Below are 18,266 nucleotides of genomic sequence, written 5' to 3'. Positions count from 1 at the left end.
TTGTGACAAACTCCCCCTCAACACCTGCAACTGCACATTTTTTTGAGGTGATTCTGAGCAGTTTGCTTTTTTAACCCTCTACCATTTATATGAATTTGTATCTGTTTCTGTAAAGCTGGATTATGGTTCTACAGGAAGCAGCTGTGGGCAGAGGGCTGAGTGGTCATTTTACATTGGCTGTTAGGATTGGCTCATGTATGAGCTCAGATTTTTGAGAGATGACACGGAACGCAATTCAGCGCGTAAGCATTCAGATTTCTCTTAAGGGCTATTATTTGGCCTATGATACTATACTGTATGTCCTAATTTTTAAGTTTAGTGGGAAGGGTACAGTGAAAGAGCAAAGTGAAGTTGCACCCACCACAGTCTACATTTTGAGGCTGAGAGCCAGTTAGAGAAAAGAGTCAACATAAGAATGAGATGTTACCTTCATACAGGGCTGCCCTTCTTAACACTCTGTTCCTTTTTTTTTAATTTTGTAGCTTTGAGCCCTTAAATGGAGACTATTTCCCGAATTTTGTCATGTGTAGGGCCCTCACGTATGTACTGACTGGATTGTGTGATTTGCCTTTTTAATCATAATTCATAGGAAACCATGCTTTTAATTCCCCTACAGAACATCAGACACCCGCCCTACAAAGTCACCTTACATGTTTCCATTGAATAACTGGGTCAAATCATTTATCTAAATTTAGTCCTGTTTACACAAGATTGCCAGATGTGTCAGTTGGATTTAGTGTTAAATTCATGTGCTGTTTGCTAGAATTATTTCTCTGCAGCTAAATGGATGGGTCAGATTGTGATTCATCAGTTTATTTAAAAAGCTTGTTTGCTGTTTAGAGTTTTCCAAATTTGTGAATACATGATGCAGTTTGATATAGTTCTCTCACTTCTTGACCAAAGATATTTATGCTGGCCAAAATTTACTACCTGTTTAGAACTTGCTTACACAATGTTAACAAACTATTTATTGAGAAAGTCATACTAAAAGAAATTGTAGCAGTGTATTTATGACTTGCATACTAATAACATAAATCTTCTGTTACAATGGAGTAAGACTAAGAATTAATTAAAAGGAGATAATTTGATTGGGTTTTACATTCACATCTGTGTTAGATCTGTTCAAAGCAAAGCGATAGACTGTTCATAGGATTATTCACCATAAGTCCATCACAGCATTTCTCTGTTAAGCAAGAACAATTCCATAAATTTCATTAATTTCATAATTAATATAACTGCATCTGATTTTGTTCAGCATTATATCATATATATGTAATTACCATGGCCTATTTTGGTATTGATTTTGTAATGAAATGGTAACTGAACTTTTTTGTCTCAATAATAGCCAGACTTGCATGTGAAAGCATCTGGTAACCCATCTACCATGCTGGAGGTGTAACAGCATTGAGTTCCACATGCTGTAAAATATAATCCTAAAGACATGATATTGGTATAGCTTTAAATGTTATACCAATATATATTCAAGTATATACCACTTGAATATATATGTACATTAAGTTCTTTTCTTACCATATATTTTCTCGTGTTATAAAGCTATGAGGTTTTTAGTATCTATAAACAACCAATGTGTTTTACTGTTTGCCTCTGATTGTAGAAAAGCTAGTTGTCGCAGTACTAATTAGCCATGCAGTTAAGCTGCACTCGCTCCATACTGTGTCAATTCAAATGTAATTGCTGTGTTTTACGCCCTAATTGTCACCTGCTTTGCTGAGAACAATAGCAAACACACCACACTCACAGCGGCTATATTGCGAACAGGCAGGAAACTGGTTCGAGGTCAGGATGATATTATAATATAATACCAGAGACGTCACCTCTTCTCTCTGTCTTGCCCCTTTCGTTGTTATCCTTTTTTGTTGTATTTTTTTCACTCTCCAAAGTGTGTTGTCATGGCAATATTGAACACGGTTTCCATGGAGAGTGGTTCGTCTGTGACTTCAGCCAGGTCACTCTGGCAGCAACAAATTGGGTTTAACCCTGCAAATGCCACAGCTTAGCCATAGGCATCTCCTGTAGGCATGTCCTGGCTGAGGTAATCTTTTATCAGAGTGTTTTTATTATGATATTTACAAATGCAGGAATTGTAAAGAGGAAATTTCCATCTACACTCTCACAACATTTGAAATCTATACGACAAAATCCACCACATAAAAGCGATTTGCATCCCAATCTGGTGGCAGGCTCCAAAGACCGCCTGCAGAAGGCAACCCACACTGCCTCATGTTGGGTCAAGCAGGGGTGGACTGGGGTCAGCAGATTGCATTCCAACCACATAATTCATCTTGCCCAGGAATTTCAGACCAAAACATTTATCTATGTTGTTTTATCAAACATTTGTAAAGACTTTCCAAATATTCCATGTTGATAAGAACAACAGCTGATAAAAACAGATTTATTACAACAAATAGACATAACAGCAATGCCAATTGTGTATTGACAGAGAATGGAATTGTTTCTACTAGTTTAGTCTCAAAAGCACAAGCAAAGATCCTGATTGGAACACCTGCAGACCTGACTGCCTGAGCTTTCTTGGGCTGCCTGGTGGATCAAACAGATTTTGAGTCACTTTCTCTAAAGAAGCCTTTAGCTTCAGTTCTGCTTCCATTCTGCTTCAACTCTGCATGGGTAAATTTTCCTACCCATGTCAGTGATTAGTGTGTGTGCGCTTGTGGCTGCATGTGAAAGCACATGCGTGTGTGTGTCTTTAAACGCTTAGTCTGTTGGATATGCTGCAGGCTGGAGACTGTTTGTAAACTGGGCCAGTGGGCAATGCCAGGCCCAGGTTGGGACCCAGCTGCTACACCCCCACCCTGAACTGCTGATGTATAAAGGGCTGCAGGATGTGCCTCAGCTGCAAGAGGGAAGTGATGAAAAAAGGGCCCACGGTCTGCAGAGCAAATGCACAAACGTGTGGAGCATCACATCAGTATTCTAATGCTCCTCCCCCATTCTTTGCCTCATAAAGCACCAATGAAAGAGAAAGATAGAGACACAAAGGGGTTGCCATGGTGACAGAGCTCTGGGGCTGTGCTTGCTTTCTCAGGTTCCAGGCGGCATCCTTGAGCTGAGAGCCCAGACAGGAGACAGGAGAGGAACTGATATTTCCCAGCATGCAGTGCTCCCTGCAACCACAAACACTGTCTCCCTCATTTGACCCTTTCTGGGGATTCATGTTTGCTCTCTCTAGCTAACAATTTCACTTTCTTTGAAACAGTGTAGTGGAGAATGACAAGTAACAAGTAGTCTGGTCAAGTATGCAGGACTGGACTGATTAGATATCAGAACAGCACATTACTGCATAAGACTTAAAACACAAGAAAAACAACATTCAGCACAATTTTCTCACTGCTGTCTGCATCCAATAAGGCCTGATAATGCCCTGTCAAGCCACCAGGTGCTCTCACCAGTCCACCAGGATGATGGATTAAATGTAGAGCAATGTAAAGGATGTCATTAGTAAAATCATCAGTGTGCTTTCACTGGAAAATGAAGTGCAATCTGGAAAATGATTTTGGAAAATGAAGTGCAATCTGATATATTGCACTTTTACAGTGACGGTCACAGTGAAGGTTACCTGTGTTCAGTGAAGGTCGTAGTAATGAGCAAAGGTCGCATTAGAGGTTACCTGCATGTGGTAATGAGCATGTCTTCATTTAACAGGATCCATGAACACCAGGGTCTCCATGACAAGATTATACACTTAATAACATATTTTCAGTTGATGAAGTTTAATACAGTAAAAGTGTTGCCATTGTCGAGGGTATAGGGATACAAGCCTTTGGCTTGGAGTGTGATAAAGGGGCTGCACCTGGCCGTGGGCTGATGTTGTCCCTGCTGATGACTCTCTCATTTGCACATCATAAACAAGAATACAAAGAGGAAGTGAGGAGGATGGATCACATGAACAACTCACATGAAAAGGAGCTGGCGAATGGGATTTTTATACTTGAGGATGGAATGAATCAGAACACAGAACAGTGTGGATAGGCGTTTGATCTCTGCAGAATGATCAGCTCATATGGTCACCAGCAGCACGGGTCCCACAGCCCTGTGGGGGCTTAATGGTGAACTCTAATGGACACTGTTCTGTGGTTTACTTTATCTAGAGTAATGCCCCCAGTGCACCAACTGCAACAGTCATGGAGAGAGAGGGGGGAGAGGGATAGAAAGAGAGAGGGTAGAAGGGGGAGGAATGGAGAGTGATAGAGTGGGTGGGAGAAAGGGGGAGATAGATAATGTTTGTGTATGAAACATGGCACTTCATCTCCATCAGAGCTGGCCCACACTGCCTCAATATCTCTGCTCTCGATCCCCACTCCAAACACACACTCTTAGCAGGTGGAGGCGTGAGCGGGATTCCTGAAATGATTTTTGCAGTCTTTGATGAAATGGCAAGTAACAAATGAAAATAATAATGTAATGTAAAACCAAAGGCATTCAGTTGCTGTTTTTTTTTTCATTTTGGAAATTGAAATATATTGCAGCATAGAATAGTGGTAAGGAGCAGGGCTCATGACCAAAACGTTGCTGGTTCTGTTGGAACACTGCTGTTGTACCTTTGCCAAGGAACTTAACCCACAATGGCTTCAGTAAATATACAGCTGTATAAAGGGATAAAATTGTAACCTTTGTAAGTTGTCTCGATAAGAGGATCTGCTAAATGACAATAATGTAATGTAATGAATGAGACCTGAAAGAATCTTTGCAAGCCGAAGTATATGTAATTAATTTGCTTAAGAAATATTGATTTTTCCATGATCAAAAATAATTGCAGAATCTGAAAAAAAAGTAATCAATGTGGCATGTTTTTTTATTACAGTAGATGTAAGCTGAAATAGCATATATGGTACATAATCAACATACGCATGCAAAAAAGCGTATGTTTTCTATCCACCCACCTGCCTGTGGTGTCACCATTAAACAACATATTGCTTTTGTTTTTCCATTTAGTTTAAGGAGCAATTCGGCCAAGGGCCAGGTGTACTAGAGAATAAACAGAAAAGCAGCAAGGCCTAATTGGAGACAATTTCCACGCATCACTGCTACTAAACCAATAGGTCGTGGGCGCATTCCCCTGGCAGGTGCCTCAGTTCTGAGCACTGATCTGGGAGATTGACTGATGGAGCTGTGCTTTGGCGGGGACAAATTGCCCCTGGCATCATTTCGTCACCTGGCGTGTTCGCTCAGCAGGTTAAAGCTTAATCCATTACCTTCGGCCAAATCAATGTAATTGTCCACTCTGTGCCGAAGTAGACTCGGTTCCATTGCCCTGGTGACTTGCTCCACTACCCTTCTGTGCGGCAGAGAAGTTTGGCAAGTGGGCCTGGAGGCAGATGACAGGCTTGAATCCCAGTGGATGACCTGTAGGGGAAGCCTTGTAAAAAGGCTATTCAACCTAAATCACTGCAGCAAGCATCCAGCTGTGTGCAGAAAGTAATACAGTGTTGCTGTAACTGTAATGTAGCGTGTCGGTGTAGGTAATGTAGGTGTAGGTGTAAATGCAGAGTGTGTGAAATGTCAGGCATGTTAATGAATCACATGTGGAAGATGTGGTGGTGGTCTGAAGGTTACCTGATAGGGCTGACTGTTTCTAACCCTGCCTCAGAGATACACCGGCCAATCCAAAAACACAGAGTGCCGGGACTGTATGTGAGGGGGTAAAGATCATGGTTTGTTTGTTTCCGCACTGTGAAAATCCTGTCATAGGCTATTTGCTTCTTCTGCTAATTGCTTCTCTTTTCTTGTGATCACAGTGTTATCATACACACACACACACACACACACACACAGGCACGCACGCACACACACACACACACACACAGGCATGCACGCACACGCACGCACACGCACACACACACGCACGCACACACACACAGGGCGTGGCGGTGTGAGAGGGTGTGAGGTTAGGATGGTGTGGGAGGGTGTGTGGGTACCAGAAGTCACAGTTACTGATGGGCACAACTTTGGAGATTTGGCTCCTGAGAATAAATCTGTTACAAATCCATCATGCTTTTACAGCATACTGCAGTCACAGTATAGAGGGCCTCTTCTTCCTGCTGCATGGATGCACCACCTCTGAGAGCCCATTACTCATGCAGGAAAACCTACCATTCTGAGCACCAGGAGCATCACACAGCTGGTTGTGCTGGCTGTAAAACATTGAGTGGACAGCCCTGAAGACCTGGTCAGGCTGCAGCATCCCTCCCCTGGACCCAGCATTAAAGTGGGACTGCATTAGTCACTCATTTACTGAAATAATGGACTTGGCTGGACACTGAAATCACTCCATTTGCCTGCCTGGCTAATGCATAGTTAATAGGAGGCATTTCATCTCCAGGTGGGATTGGGAAATCATTCGCCTATTAATCTATTTTCACTGATGCATCCTCCGCTGTAGTTGCACTGTTTTTAAATGCTCTCTTTTTGTTGAAATGAAAGATCCTGTTTGGTCTGGGTTGGTGTGGTGCTGCAGTGATAAGACAGTGTTCTGCAGAATGGGTGGCAGAGGGTTAGTGTGGATATTGTTCCTCAGCCCCAGGTGGGAGGACTAGGGAAAGTGTGCACTGCCTGTGTGTGACCCATAGACTCAGCCATATGATTATGTGCATTATTATGTATTGAGACAGCTAGACATGCTCTGCTGGACTAATGATGCCTTTATAAGCACAATGACAGTGGATTGAATTCTGTCCCAAATCCACTCATGGTCTGAAGTCTTATTCTGTATGATGAGGACTGTTTTAACAAGGATGGGACAAGCAGACATGGCTAATCACATGCTGAGTGGGATGAACAGACATGACTAATTACACACACAGAGTGGGATAAGCAGACATGGCTAACCACATGTTGGGTGAGATAAGCAGACATTGATAATCACACGTGGAGTGGGATAAACAGACATGGTTAATCACATGCTGACTGCATGTGTTGGGTCTGCTTGGCATTTGAAGGGGAGAGCAGTCTTAATGTGAGGATGGAGGAGAAGGCTGTGGCATAACTCCTTACACACTCTACATGAGGGGAGCATGGCAAGAATGAATCCCTTTCAGACCGGCGATCGGAGGCTCTGGTCATGTGACCAGGCTAGTCGCCAGAGAAGGCAGGATAGCCCATGCCAGCCAGGCTCCTTCTGACTGGCTTACAGAGATCAGGACATGTCTGTGAAGCTCTGACAGCGTGTAACAAGTGATAGCCATGGCTGACAGCCCATGGTGATATGGTGGCCACAGAGATCCTGCTCTGTGGTCACATGATCCTCACACAGCTTTCTGCTCCAGCTGCTTTCTCTCTGCATTCAGCAATGTTGTCACCTTGGATGCTTCTAGCTGCTCTAAACTCACGTGTCTGTGGGGTGGAGTTATGCTGACACCTGTTCTAAGCACGTGTGTGTGCAGGGCGGAGTCATGCTATCGTCTGCTCTAAACGCACCTGTGTGCGGGGTGGTATCATGCAGCTGGCTGCTCTAAGCACGCGTTTGTGTGGGGCGGTTGGAGTCTCAGACTGCAGCCATTTTGATGGTGCTGTCCTGCTCCCTCTCACTTAGCCTTTGGGAGCTCAGCCTAAATCACTACATTGGTTTAACATGCAGTAAGATGTGAGTACGGAAGCCCTGCTTGTGGCATCTGAAGGGGTTCCTCTCTGGATGAGGCAGTGTATGAGGGGGTTCCAGAACTGCAGCATGACTCACACCTGGGGACCATCTGTGCACTATGGCTGCTTCTCCATTTTCAGAGTGTCTCTGCTCTGTTTCCTCAGTGATCCAGATATCCCTTCACAATACAGGGCCACACACAGCGTGCTGAGAGACGCTCCTCCTCGGCCTGGCGCCAGCAGGAACCAGGCTGCATGTGGGCCATGTGGCCATCCATGAGAGTAGATGGCAGCACTTCCAGACCACACTTTATCAAGCCACACTCTTTCATGCCTAATGGAGTGCTGTATTAGCATCTCGCTGAGCAATCTGTTGCAGGGGCCCACTCTGTGGCTATCACATGAGCATTTGAACAGAGTAAGTACAGATATCACCACCAAAGCCAAATCTGATTGATTCTGGAAACAGGCCTAAATGAGTGCCACTTCAGTGCAGTTCGTCCTTCTTGTGCTTCTCCCTTCTGTCTTCGGCCTCTCTTCCCCTCTCTGCCCTGTACCTCAACACTCATAAGTGTGTGTGGTGTAGTGTGAAAGACATCCTGCCAAGGCTTCGGGAAACCTGATAATAACCTACCTCTCCTCTCCCTCTCCCTCCAGTCTTCTCTTTTTACTCTCCCCTCTAAGGGAGGGCCTTCCTTTTGGCTTTTCAAAAGTAGCATTTCTGAAACTTCTGCTCTCCATGTGTCAGACTGTTCTACCTATCATATATCTATGAGCAAATTTTGTGTTCACCTTTGCTCTGTGGAAACGTAATAACAGTGATTGTGTTTGGAGCAGTTTGGGCCAATGCTAAATTATAGATTTCAACAGTGCAAAGATGTAACAATCTCACTGTTTGTGTTACTAAAGCCACACTGCTTGTGAGAACGCTGGTTGTGATAAAATGGAACCGCAAGGGTTTAAAATTCTCTCATCACTCCAGAAAACAGCTGAACAGAGCCACACCGATACACCCTGACTTTCAGCAAAGGGCCACCTCCACTCCACAAAGGAGCTGGCCTCCCACAGGGCCTCCGCCAGGGTCTGGGATACAGCGATATGGATATTAGCTCATCTCATCAAAATGCAAATGGCCTTTTAATGGAGACCGCTCACCGTGGCAGACGAGCTCTCGCCAGACAGGGGAGTCGCCCGCACAATGCTCTCACAATTAGTCTCTGTCTGCCTTATTTATCGCCACCTATCCCTGTCTGCTGTCCCTTGTGCTTTTGAAAGCCTTCAGGTTGTCACAGGGTTTGCAGATTAGGTGACCTATTGTGTGACTCTGAGAAGCAAATTGGGCATTTTTGAACACTGCCTCAGTGCTTGAGACATGCATTTGTTTCTGAGGTCGTTTTTAAAAAGCCACACAGGTGCTCCTGCTGCTCCAGCTCAGATTTCAGATGAAGGTTTTCTTTGGGATCCTTGTGTCCCTGCCGCTGGTACACATCATTGAGCAGATAAATCACAAAATATCTCCTGCTGCCAAATGGAACCGGATGACTATGTCTTGTGTTTCCAATATGTGTTTGCTTTGGAACATTTTCTTCCTTATCATGCAGAAGGAACTGAAAACTGCCTGGAAAAGCAAGCCTTCTTATGTATTAGTTTTGAGCTTGACAATGCGGTCCTTTGTTCTCAAAGAGTGGCCTTGCAAGCAAGACTGTCTGTCCCTCAGAGCTATCATCCATCACAAATATTTGTTCAGCCACATGACTCCTCTATTCTCTAAGGTTTGGAGTGAGTCTGTTAGCATTTCCACATCGAGCTGCAAGATGCTCCTCTTTTTAAGATGATAAGACTCTCCCTACTTTGTTGAATTATTGAATTTTTATGTCTATTTTGAGCTTGACTCACTACAAACCAAATGGCCTTTATGTATATAGCAGATAGTATTTCTGGGAGTATTAATACCGGTTTCAGTTTAATGTGGTATGGCAAAGAATATCATTCAGTCTTGGCAGGGAAGACAGGACTGTTACTGTACAATATATCAGTAATCCACAATATTATACCCATCAATATTCATGATTATAACCGGCATCCATCAATGCCTTTGAAAGGTTCAAAACATGAGATAGAACAGGAAGCTATTCTCAAATATTTTGCAGGGGTAAATATACTTATTTCATTACAATTTTGCAAACTGCAGTGAAGGACTACTGAAAACCATTCTCTGGCTTTGCCCAAATCCTAAGAACATTGATATACTGCTTCCAGAACACAACTGATTTTTCTTTGTTGGGTGGAATTGTCATCTGCATATCCACTGTGTGACCATTCATCTGTTTCCAGTGCAGTGATCTATCTCTATGTGCTTGGATTTCCCCCCTGCATTCAAAAACAGCATAGATTTCTCTACTTTGACACACAAATAATGAATCTGCCAAGCCATGCCTTATTAGAAACCCCAGCCTGGGGTGGGCTTAACCAGTGCCTTTGTTGTCAGGGTCTGGGGAGGAATGGAGGCTGAAAGAGAGTCCATTTTTAATTGGGATTGGCAAAGACAGAGAGCACATTGGCTAAACACGGTCTAACTCATTGGCTGATTGTAGCGGTGAAGCTAATTGGTTGAACATTTTGGGCTAATTTATTGGCAGAAATGGCTGTGTTGATAATTGGCTGAGCATTGTGGTACACCCAATTGGCCAAACCTGCCAGGGTACTTGACTGGCTGAACCTAGAGGTATAGCCAATTTGTGTTGCCTGGCTTCTGCAGATTTTTCACGAATTCATTTGATTTTCCCAGCTAATGGAAGTTTAAATGGGATTGAACACAGTCATCGCTGAAATGAGTCACCCACTAAAACTATAACACCCAACAAACTATAATAAGAGATTTACATTTACATTTACATTTATTTATTTAGCAGACGCTTTTATCCAAAGCGACTTACAAAAGTGCATACAGCAAGTATAGCGACAGTACGGGGACAGGATGTGTACAGTTCCACAATGAGACAGTTCTCAGCTGAGAGCAGTGTCTGCTTGAGGACACAGTACTATTAGATTTGTACAATTACAGCCTATAGGGCAACTAATACGATACACTTTCAAACGGCGGACTTCGACAACTTCAAACGGCGCAATGAGGGTCAGGGTAAAGGCGGCAACAAGAGACAAATTTAAAAGCACAATTTAAAAAGCACAGCAATTTACGACAGCACTGATGGGCGGGGGGGCACCAATTGTGTGCTGGGTCAGTCCAGGTAGAGTCTGAAGAGGTGCGTCTTCAGGCCCCGTCTGAAGGACTGGGTTGAAGAAGCTGTCCATAGCGAGACCGGGATTTAAAAGAAGTGAGCGCTATACTAATACATCAAAAGCAGCCAAAACTGCACACAGCGGCAGCATGCTTTATGAATAATTCCACTCTATCATAAGTGCTTTCTTAGTCACAGAGGCCGTGAGGTGGGCATGGATCTCTTTACCTTGGAACATGATGTGCTTTCCCTGTTCCCTTCCCTTTCCAACAGAGAACAGAGGGTCTAAATTAATCTGTTTTACTGTTTCCAACACACACACAGAGCTAATGTTTCATACCTCTGATAAAGTGAAAAAACTGAAATAGAGAGGTGATTCAGCCCCTGGCTACAGCATGTTCTGTTTTGGCTAATCAGGCAAAGCAGGATGGCTGTATCCAAATGATTGAGGGGGAAACATGATGATGATTGCAGTAATACTTGGCGTTGTAATTCCTTTTAATCTGGCAATTTAGTTTGATTTTGTAGAGTCCAGGGTTTTGTGGCAGGTTGATTAAACAGAGTGAGTGCAACTAAGATAACCTGGAGTCCAGTCATGGGGTCCAGCCATGGTCTAATTAAGAGACTTTGTGGCTGTATTTGACTGGTGTAAATGCATGTATTTGACTGTGCTGTAAATGCACTTGACTGTGATATAAATGTGTGTATTTGACTTAGGTGTAAATGTGGTATTTGAATGTGGGATCCATGAAAGTTGACAAGTGCAGTTCAGAATAACCTTATAACCTGTAACACAGCATTTCTGTGGTGTCTATCCCATGACCAATCAGACTATAAATCAAACTGACCTATAAACTGGGGTGCTGAGGTAAACTGAGTTAAAAACTGAGGTATGATCATTGGTTTCAGAACTGTGGCGGGGTCAGGTGTTATAGTTTGCTGGGGCTCACCTTTAGGGGTGATAGTAGAATTGGAGGTGGGTGTCCAGGTGCTACCCCAGCACCACTTCCACTTCATTGCGCTGAGCGGGCAGGCCCTGGAGGGGGGGCAGACCCTGAGGGAGTTGGCACTTCTGGAGTGGCTGTTGTCAGTGCAGGAGACTCTAATGGCTGTGCTGCTGTGGAGACGACGCTTCCACTTACCTCGTGCTGTCCGGGCAAATCACTGGCCTTTACCACGACAGTGGGGTGACTCATCTCAGGCGGGAATCGAGCAGAGGCCTGGTAAAGCGGAATCCCTGACAGCTCTGCGGTGTCCATAGGAACCTCCATAGGATCCACCACAGGAAGCCCTCAGCCCACCAACTGAGGCGAGATGTTTTACACATGATCATTATAAATGCCTTAACTTTTTTCTTTTCTGCATAACTATAGATAAACTTTTTAGTGCCTTTTGTAGCCAGTTTTATCAACATTTAAAAACAGTTTAGCCATACTTACACATCATAGTGTATTCCAATTCATACAGGGCCATTCAAGACATTAAATGGACAACAAACTATTTTGGTATTATTCAGTCTGTTTCTCTCTCACTGTCTCACACACACACACACACACACACACACACACACACACAGACACACGCATATACATGCATACGCACATACACACATTACTGTTACTGTTGCTGTAGTGGCTTCTGTTGGCAAGTATTTAGATTTTTCATGAAACAACTCATGAGACAACCATGTGTCTTGCATCTGGTTATGAAATTGTACATCCCGAAGCAAATCCCGAAGTGTGGCCCGGAGCTCAGTGCATTGACTCCGAGTAACCCGACACGGAGGAGCGTCATGTGAAGCCGGGTGCTGGAAGGTGTGAGGCGCGTTTCCTGGATCAGCAGAACCCGGGTAACCCGGAACCGTCGGGGTCCCCCGGGGCGTGGAGAACAATGCTCCCTCTGTCCTCTCGGCTCTCTCGCTCCAACACTCGCACGGGGGATCACGCACGACTCAGAACTGCGCAGGAAAAAACAAACCATCAAAGACGGAGCTCCTCTGCTGGGCTCTGCGCTCCTCACCAGCCCACACCCCCTCCAGCTGCTCCCTGCAGGACCCGGCTGCACACCCCCTCCAGCTGCTCCCTGCAGGACCCGGCTGCACTGCCACACCTGCGCCTATGCAGGACTACACTCAGATTTCACTGGGTGATCAGCTCTGGAATTAAAAATGCATTCTTACTGCACAAAGATGTAAATCGAGAACTCCCAGAAGCAGAAACCAGCAGTGAACACACCGCTGTGCCCAGGGGTGCTAAATTTCAGACCCTGATGACTGTGGGAGGGCAGCGTTTTATTGGCTAAACTTCCACCTAAATCTTACAGTAAATATACAGCATAACCTGGATTTCAACAGAGCTATCAAGTTCAGGATTACCACGGGTGGGATACTTAAAGCATTCTCAATCCAGAAAGCCATGTGATCAGGCCCAAAGAATATAGCAAGAAGCTCTCAAGAAACACCTTGTCTTATGCATCAGATTGACTGCATGGCACTAAAACTCAAAAGCACATACTGTGCTGCATTGAGCACAACAAGCATGAATAGAGAAAGTTTTTGTCCAAACAGTTTAAAAAGTGAAAATCAGCCTTTGGAGAGATTTGTAGTAAACTCTATCAAAATACAGAAGTGATTTGAAACAATTCCGATATTATTGGTCATGTTATTACTACAGTATATCATATGTTATATTATTTATTACAATGTGTAATCGATACCCCTCTTCCTGTGTACCACCCACTTTTAGAAATGTGCTTTAAAAGCCCTGACATGGAATTCAATAGAGCCCCCTCCCACTGATGCTGCAGTGATGCCATCCATCACATGATGCTGATGTGAGTGCCTCTGGCACTTCAGGTACAGCAGGAGAAATGTGCATTTGGAGGTCCATTCCCACTCTGCTCCCTGTGGACCCAACATCCATTAGAGCTGCGGCCCTTCCACTGTCCATCGCAGCCTCTGGGCTTGCGTGTCTGTCGATATAGCACATACGATGTCATGACTATCCCGGCCTTTTCACAGTTACAGAATCTTCTAATCGGCATTGGGATTAGAAAAAAGTCACTGGATGACCCAGAGCCTCTCTTCTGAGCAGGTGAAGCACAGGGCTGTTGGTTGGCATTTCCTCTGTAGTGTCTGAGGCGGTTGTTCCAGAGGTTTCCAGTGAAAATGAGGTGTTATTTATTATGGGGCTCAGTGGCTGGCCAGACGGAGGAGAGCATGCTGGGAGATGCTGGTGTATGTGCTGAGAGCGCAAGAGAGGAACCCCCTCCCTTTCGATGGTGTTGCTTCTGCGGCTGCTTCCTGCCAGGAAACCTGCACTTTGAGGCTGTAAGTGTGAAGAGCGCACGGCGCTCGGAGGTCCGTTCCCAAACAAGCGCGGTGCTGGTGGGAACGGGGAAGTCCTCTCTCAGCACCTGGGCCAGATAAACATCTGCGGGAGAGGCTGCGATCCCCGTGATTACACACCAGGATGTTAATCCCATTAGCACCACAGGCTGGCCTGGCCACAGGGGAAATGGCTGTGTGATTAGTGCTGTTTATGGAGCGGGGGAGAAGACAGCCCGTGAGCCATGCTGCAGGCCCCTCGCCTCCGAACACTTCAGTGGACAGATTCCGTGCTCAATTCTTTACCTACTGCCTGCTAAGCCCAGCTCCCAGGGGCTTCCAGTGACTCTTTGCATCTCCCAGTGGCTCCCTGAATCTCCCAGTGACTCCCTGCAGCTCCCAGCGGCTTTGAGTATTACCCAGCAGCTTTGAGCAGCACCCAGCGGTTCTCAGGGGCTCCACATCTCCCTGGGGGGCTCTTGTTTGTCTCAGCTCAAGGCCAAACTGCTGAGCTGAGCCCTACCGTGGGTCCCAGGGCTTTTCTGAAAGTGTTCTGTGGCGAATCAGGCTCCCAGCAGCAGACCTCCTCCCCTCCTCTCAGCATGACAGTGCCACCATACAGAGCCTCTGTTCTGCTCCTGTAAAATCTCCACCTGGCTGGCATCTCACCTGGCTCGCATGCAGACATGTCTTCCTCACAGGGCTCTGGGTGATTGCCATGTGCTTTCATCATTCGCATTAGAGAGGCTGTCGACAGGGTGCGTCTGGGGACGATGGTAGCGTCCTTTCTCACTCCCGATACCATTGGTACACACGCATTCTGAGGCTTATTTGCATGTTGGGGCTGTCAGGAACAGGTTATGAAAGGCAAACCCATCCAAGTGGGGAATGCAGACATAATCTCCAGACTCATTCACCAGACCTGACTGACTGCAGTTTCCCAGTACTTAATTCCGAGACCTTCTGTAAACAATGATTGAGCGAATTGTCTAATAAACATTGTGTGCTATTACACGGGAAAAAGAGATAAGAGGGAAAATGGCATTGAAGAGATCCTGTTACCAAACACAAAACAGGAAATGTTAAAAGCCTGAAACATTATATGGATATCAGTCATGTTCTTTCAACATTACACGTTATCCATCCACACAATGTATCTACGGCTTTTTCCTGGCACTTTACACTGCAGTTCCATGGTAATGAAGCTGTGTGCCGTGCTGAGGGTTGCTGGGATGGCTGTGTTTTGAGTGTAAATACTCTTAGAGGAAGCTCTTAAAAGCCTGCTGATGCCTTCCTGTCCACAGCACATAATAGTCCCTTTTTCGGTGGCTGAGTGTCGCTCTGCGTCTGCCCGCTGCCCGGGCTAATTTACGGCAGTGATGAGATATCACCCTGCGCTAATGCCTGGGCACGGTGAAACGTGCCTGGGGAAAGCTGACCACATCCCTCCCGGAGGGGTGGTGGTGGTGGTGGTGGGGGGGGTTCTCCAGGATGGGGTGACTTTCAGGCAGTTTGACTGTGTGTGGAGGGTGCTGTGAAAGCTGGGCTGGCGCTGCAGGCTGTAAGTGGCTCCATTTCCTTTCACGCTTTGACGGCCTCCCTGATTGATTGGAGCCAAACGGCGCGGGGCACAGCTATGCAGCCAAATAATACACATCAGGACAAGAGCACAGCAGAGGGCTCACGGAGTAACTCTGTGTGTGTGTGTGTATGTGTGTGTGTGTGTGTGTGTGTATGACACGGTGTGTGTATACACACACTCACAAATGCACACACTCATGTACAAATACACACACGCTGTGCACACTCAGTTTGTGAGAGAGTATATGTGTATGATGTGTGTGTGTGTGTGTGTGTGTGTGTGTGTGTGTGTGTGTGTGTGTGTGTGTGTGTGTGCGTGTGTGCGTATGCATTTGTGTATATGCGTGTGCGTGTGTGTGTGGGTGTGCCTGTGCATGTGTGTGTGTTTGTGTGTGTGTGTGTGTGTGTGTGTGTGCGTGTGCGTGTGTGTGTGTGTGCATGAGACAGTGTGTGTATACACACGCTCTCAAATGCACACACTCATGTACAAATACACACACACTGTGCACACTCACAAATGCACACGTGTTCATGTAGATGTAAGGGCAGACAGGGTAAAGCTGGCAGCAGTGAGAGCTTCCCTATCAAAGATCACATGACCAAAGCACACCTGTCAGTTCCTCTTTGTGTGGCTTATGCATCACAGTGTCTCATTAGATATTCTGGATAAACAGGACCAGGATGAGTGGGCTTAGAGTCCAGACTGCAGGCAGTTATACTGTAATGCTCTGGGGCCAGCCAGTGTTGGCTGAACAAATACTAATTAACATTGTGGAAAAACCCGGCCTGCTGGCCTTGAAGAACATGCTGTCTCTGAAGAGGAAGAGCATCCAGGATCACAGCCCTGCCCGTCTCCTGACTTGGTCTGCGGCAGACTCTCTGACTCAGAGAGGAGCACTCACTGAAACAATCGCAGTATCTATTCTACCTCCTCTCAAAAACAAGGGCTGTCAGGCCACAACCCACTTTCTGTCATCCAAAATGGTCAGCAGAAGAAACGCTCTTTATTTAGTGCACAGGACACCCCCCCCCCCCCATGTGGTGCTGGATAGCTGTGAGACATTACCATAAAGGGAGTGTTCAAGTTCCAACAATCACACCCGTCACACTTGTACTGTGTACCTATGAGCACATGATCATACCTGAATTGCCATGGTTAAATGAGCTGAATAAACTGATTCCAGGAAGCATGGGACAGAGGCTCCAGGATGCGTGGAGGGTTCAGGATGTGGTGTTTGCCAAGCAGCTGCTCATGAATAACATGGGCCTTCCACAGGGAAGCTGAGGAATGTTATGAATTGGTTACTTGAAGTGCATTGGTGGAAGGAGTGTTTCTTGCGTGCTTAGTGCATGTCAGTATTAATAAAGAAGAATAGAAGAAGCGGATAAGGAAAAGCGGATAGAAGAACACACATCAAAGAGATATCAAAGCCATTCTCTTTTCTCATGTGCCACATTATCACACAGCTTTGATTGCGCTCACAAAGTTCAAATACTACAATCTGTGTCCAAACATAAAAAATTGGCTACAGCCCTACAGCCCTACAGCCATATAGCCTTACATCTCTACAGCAGCCTGGCTGCATGGCCAGACACTCGGTCCCACCCTAACCTACCCAGGTACTGTCTTGAGCTACCACACAGGCATTCAAGCTCTTGAACTTGGCTTAAAAAAAAGAAAAAAGTTGCCACTGAAAAAGTGAGACCTTGGATGTGTCTCACGTTTCCTTAACGCCTCACAAACACCCACGACATGCGGCATCCTCAGGTGACGTGAACTGTGAACCACAGCGCAGCTTCACACCTCTTCCACAGAACCACAGAGCAGAAACTTCAGGCTCGGTGTGACCTGCTGGTGGGTCTGTTTGTGTATGAAAAGGAGGAGATGCTGGTGTGTTTAACCTGTGGTTGTGTTTGGAGTTACAGTAATATGTAAAGAGTACAGGGTCTTTGTTCATTGAAATCACACTCAATTTTATTCTAGTGTTTGAGCAACAAATCGAAGCAATTATTACTTTTTTAACACAACATTCTGTATTAACTTCAGTGGCTGTCATGTATCAAACGTAAGAAAAATAACATCAAACTGCTTAAATTCATAACAATAATTTCAGTTAACTCAAAGTTGTGAAGAAAAACGTACTAGTTCAAGTGAGCAGAGGCGCAAATCCTGCAAATCATCAAAGAGTGGGGTGGAGACCAGTTCCCACAATATGTAATCAGTACACAATTGAGGGAGAAACATAGAAGTGATTGGTTGTAAGAACAGCCATATTGTATTGTCTTTATTGATGTTTTTGGTCACATCCAGGATTCAATGTTCAGCGTTTACAATGTTCAGGGTACAGTTTACATTTTGTACAATCATCTGGACACATACCATGGAAAACTGGTCTTTCTGTCTGGGTGTGTTTGGTGGTGTCTGTGTGCCTTTGATGGAGTCCGTGTGTGTTGGGTGGTGTCTGTGTGTGTAGTTGTATCTGGGTGTGCGTGGTGGTGTCTATGTG

The sequence above is a fragment of the Megalops cyprinoides genome, chromosome 7 (genome assembly GCF_013368585.1).
Source record: "Megalops cyprinoides isolate fMegCyp1 chromosome 7, fMegCyp1.pri, whole genome shotgun sequence".
In the NCBI taxonomy this organism is placed as follows: domain Eukaryota; kingdom Metazoa; phylum Chordata; class Actinopteri; order Elopiformes; family Megalopidae; genus Megalops; species Megalops cyprinoides.
This window is presented reverse-complemented; position numbering follows the sequence as displayed.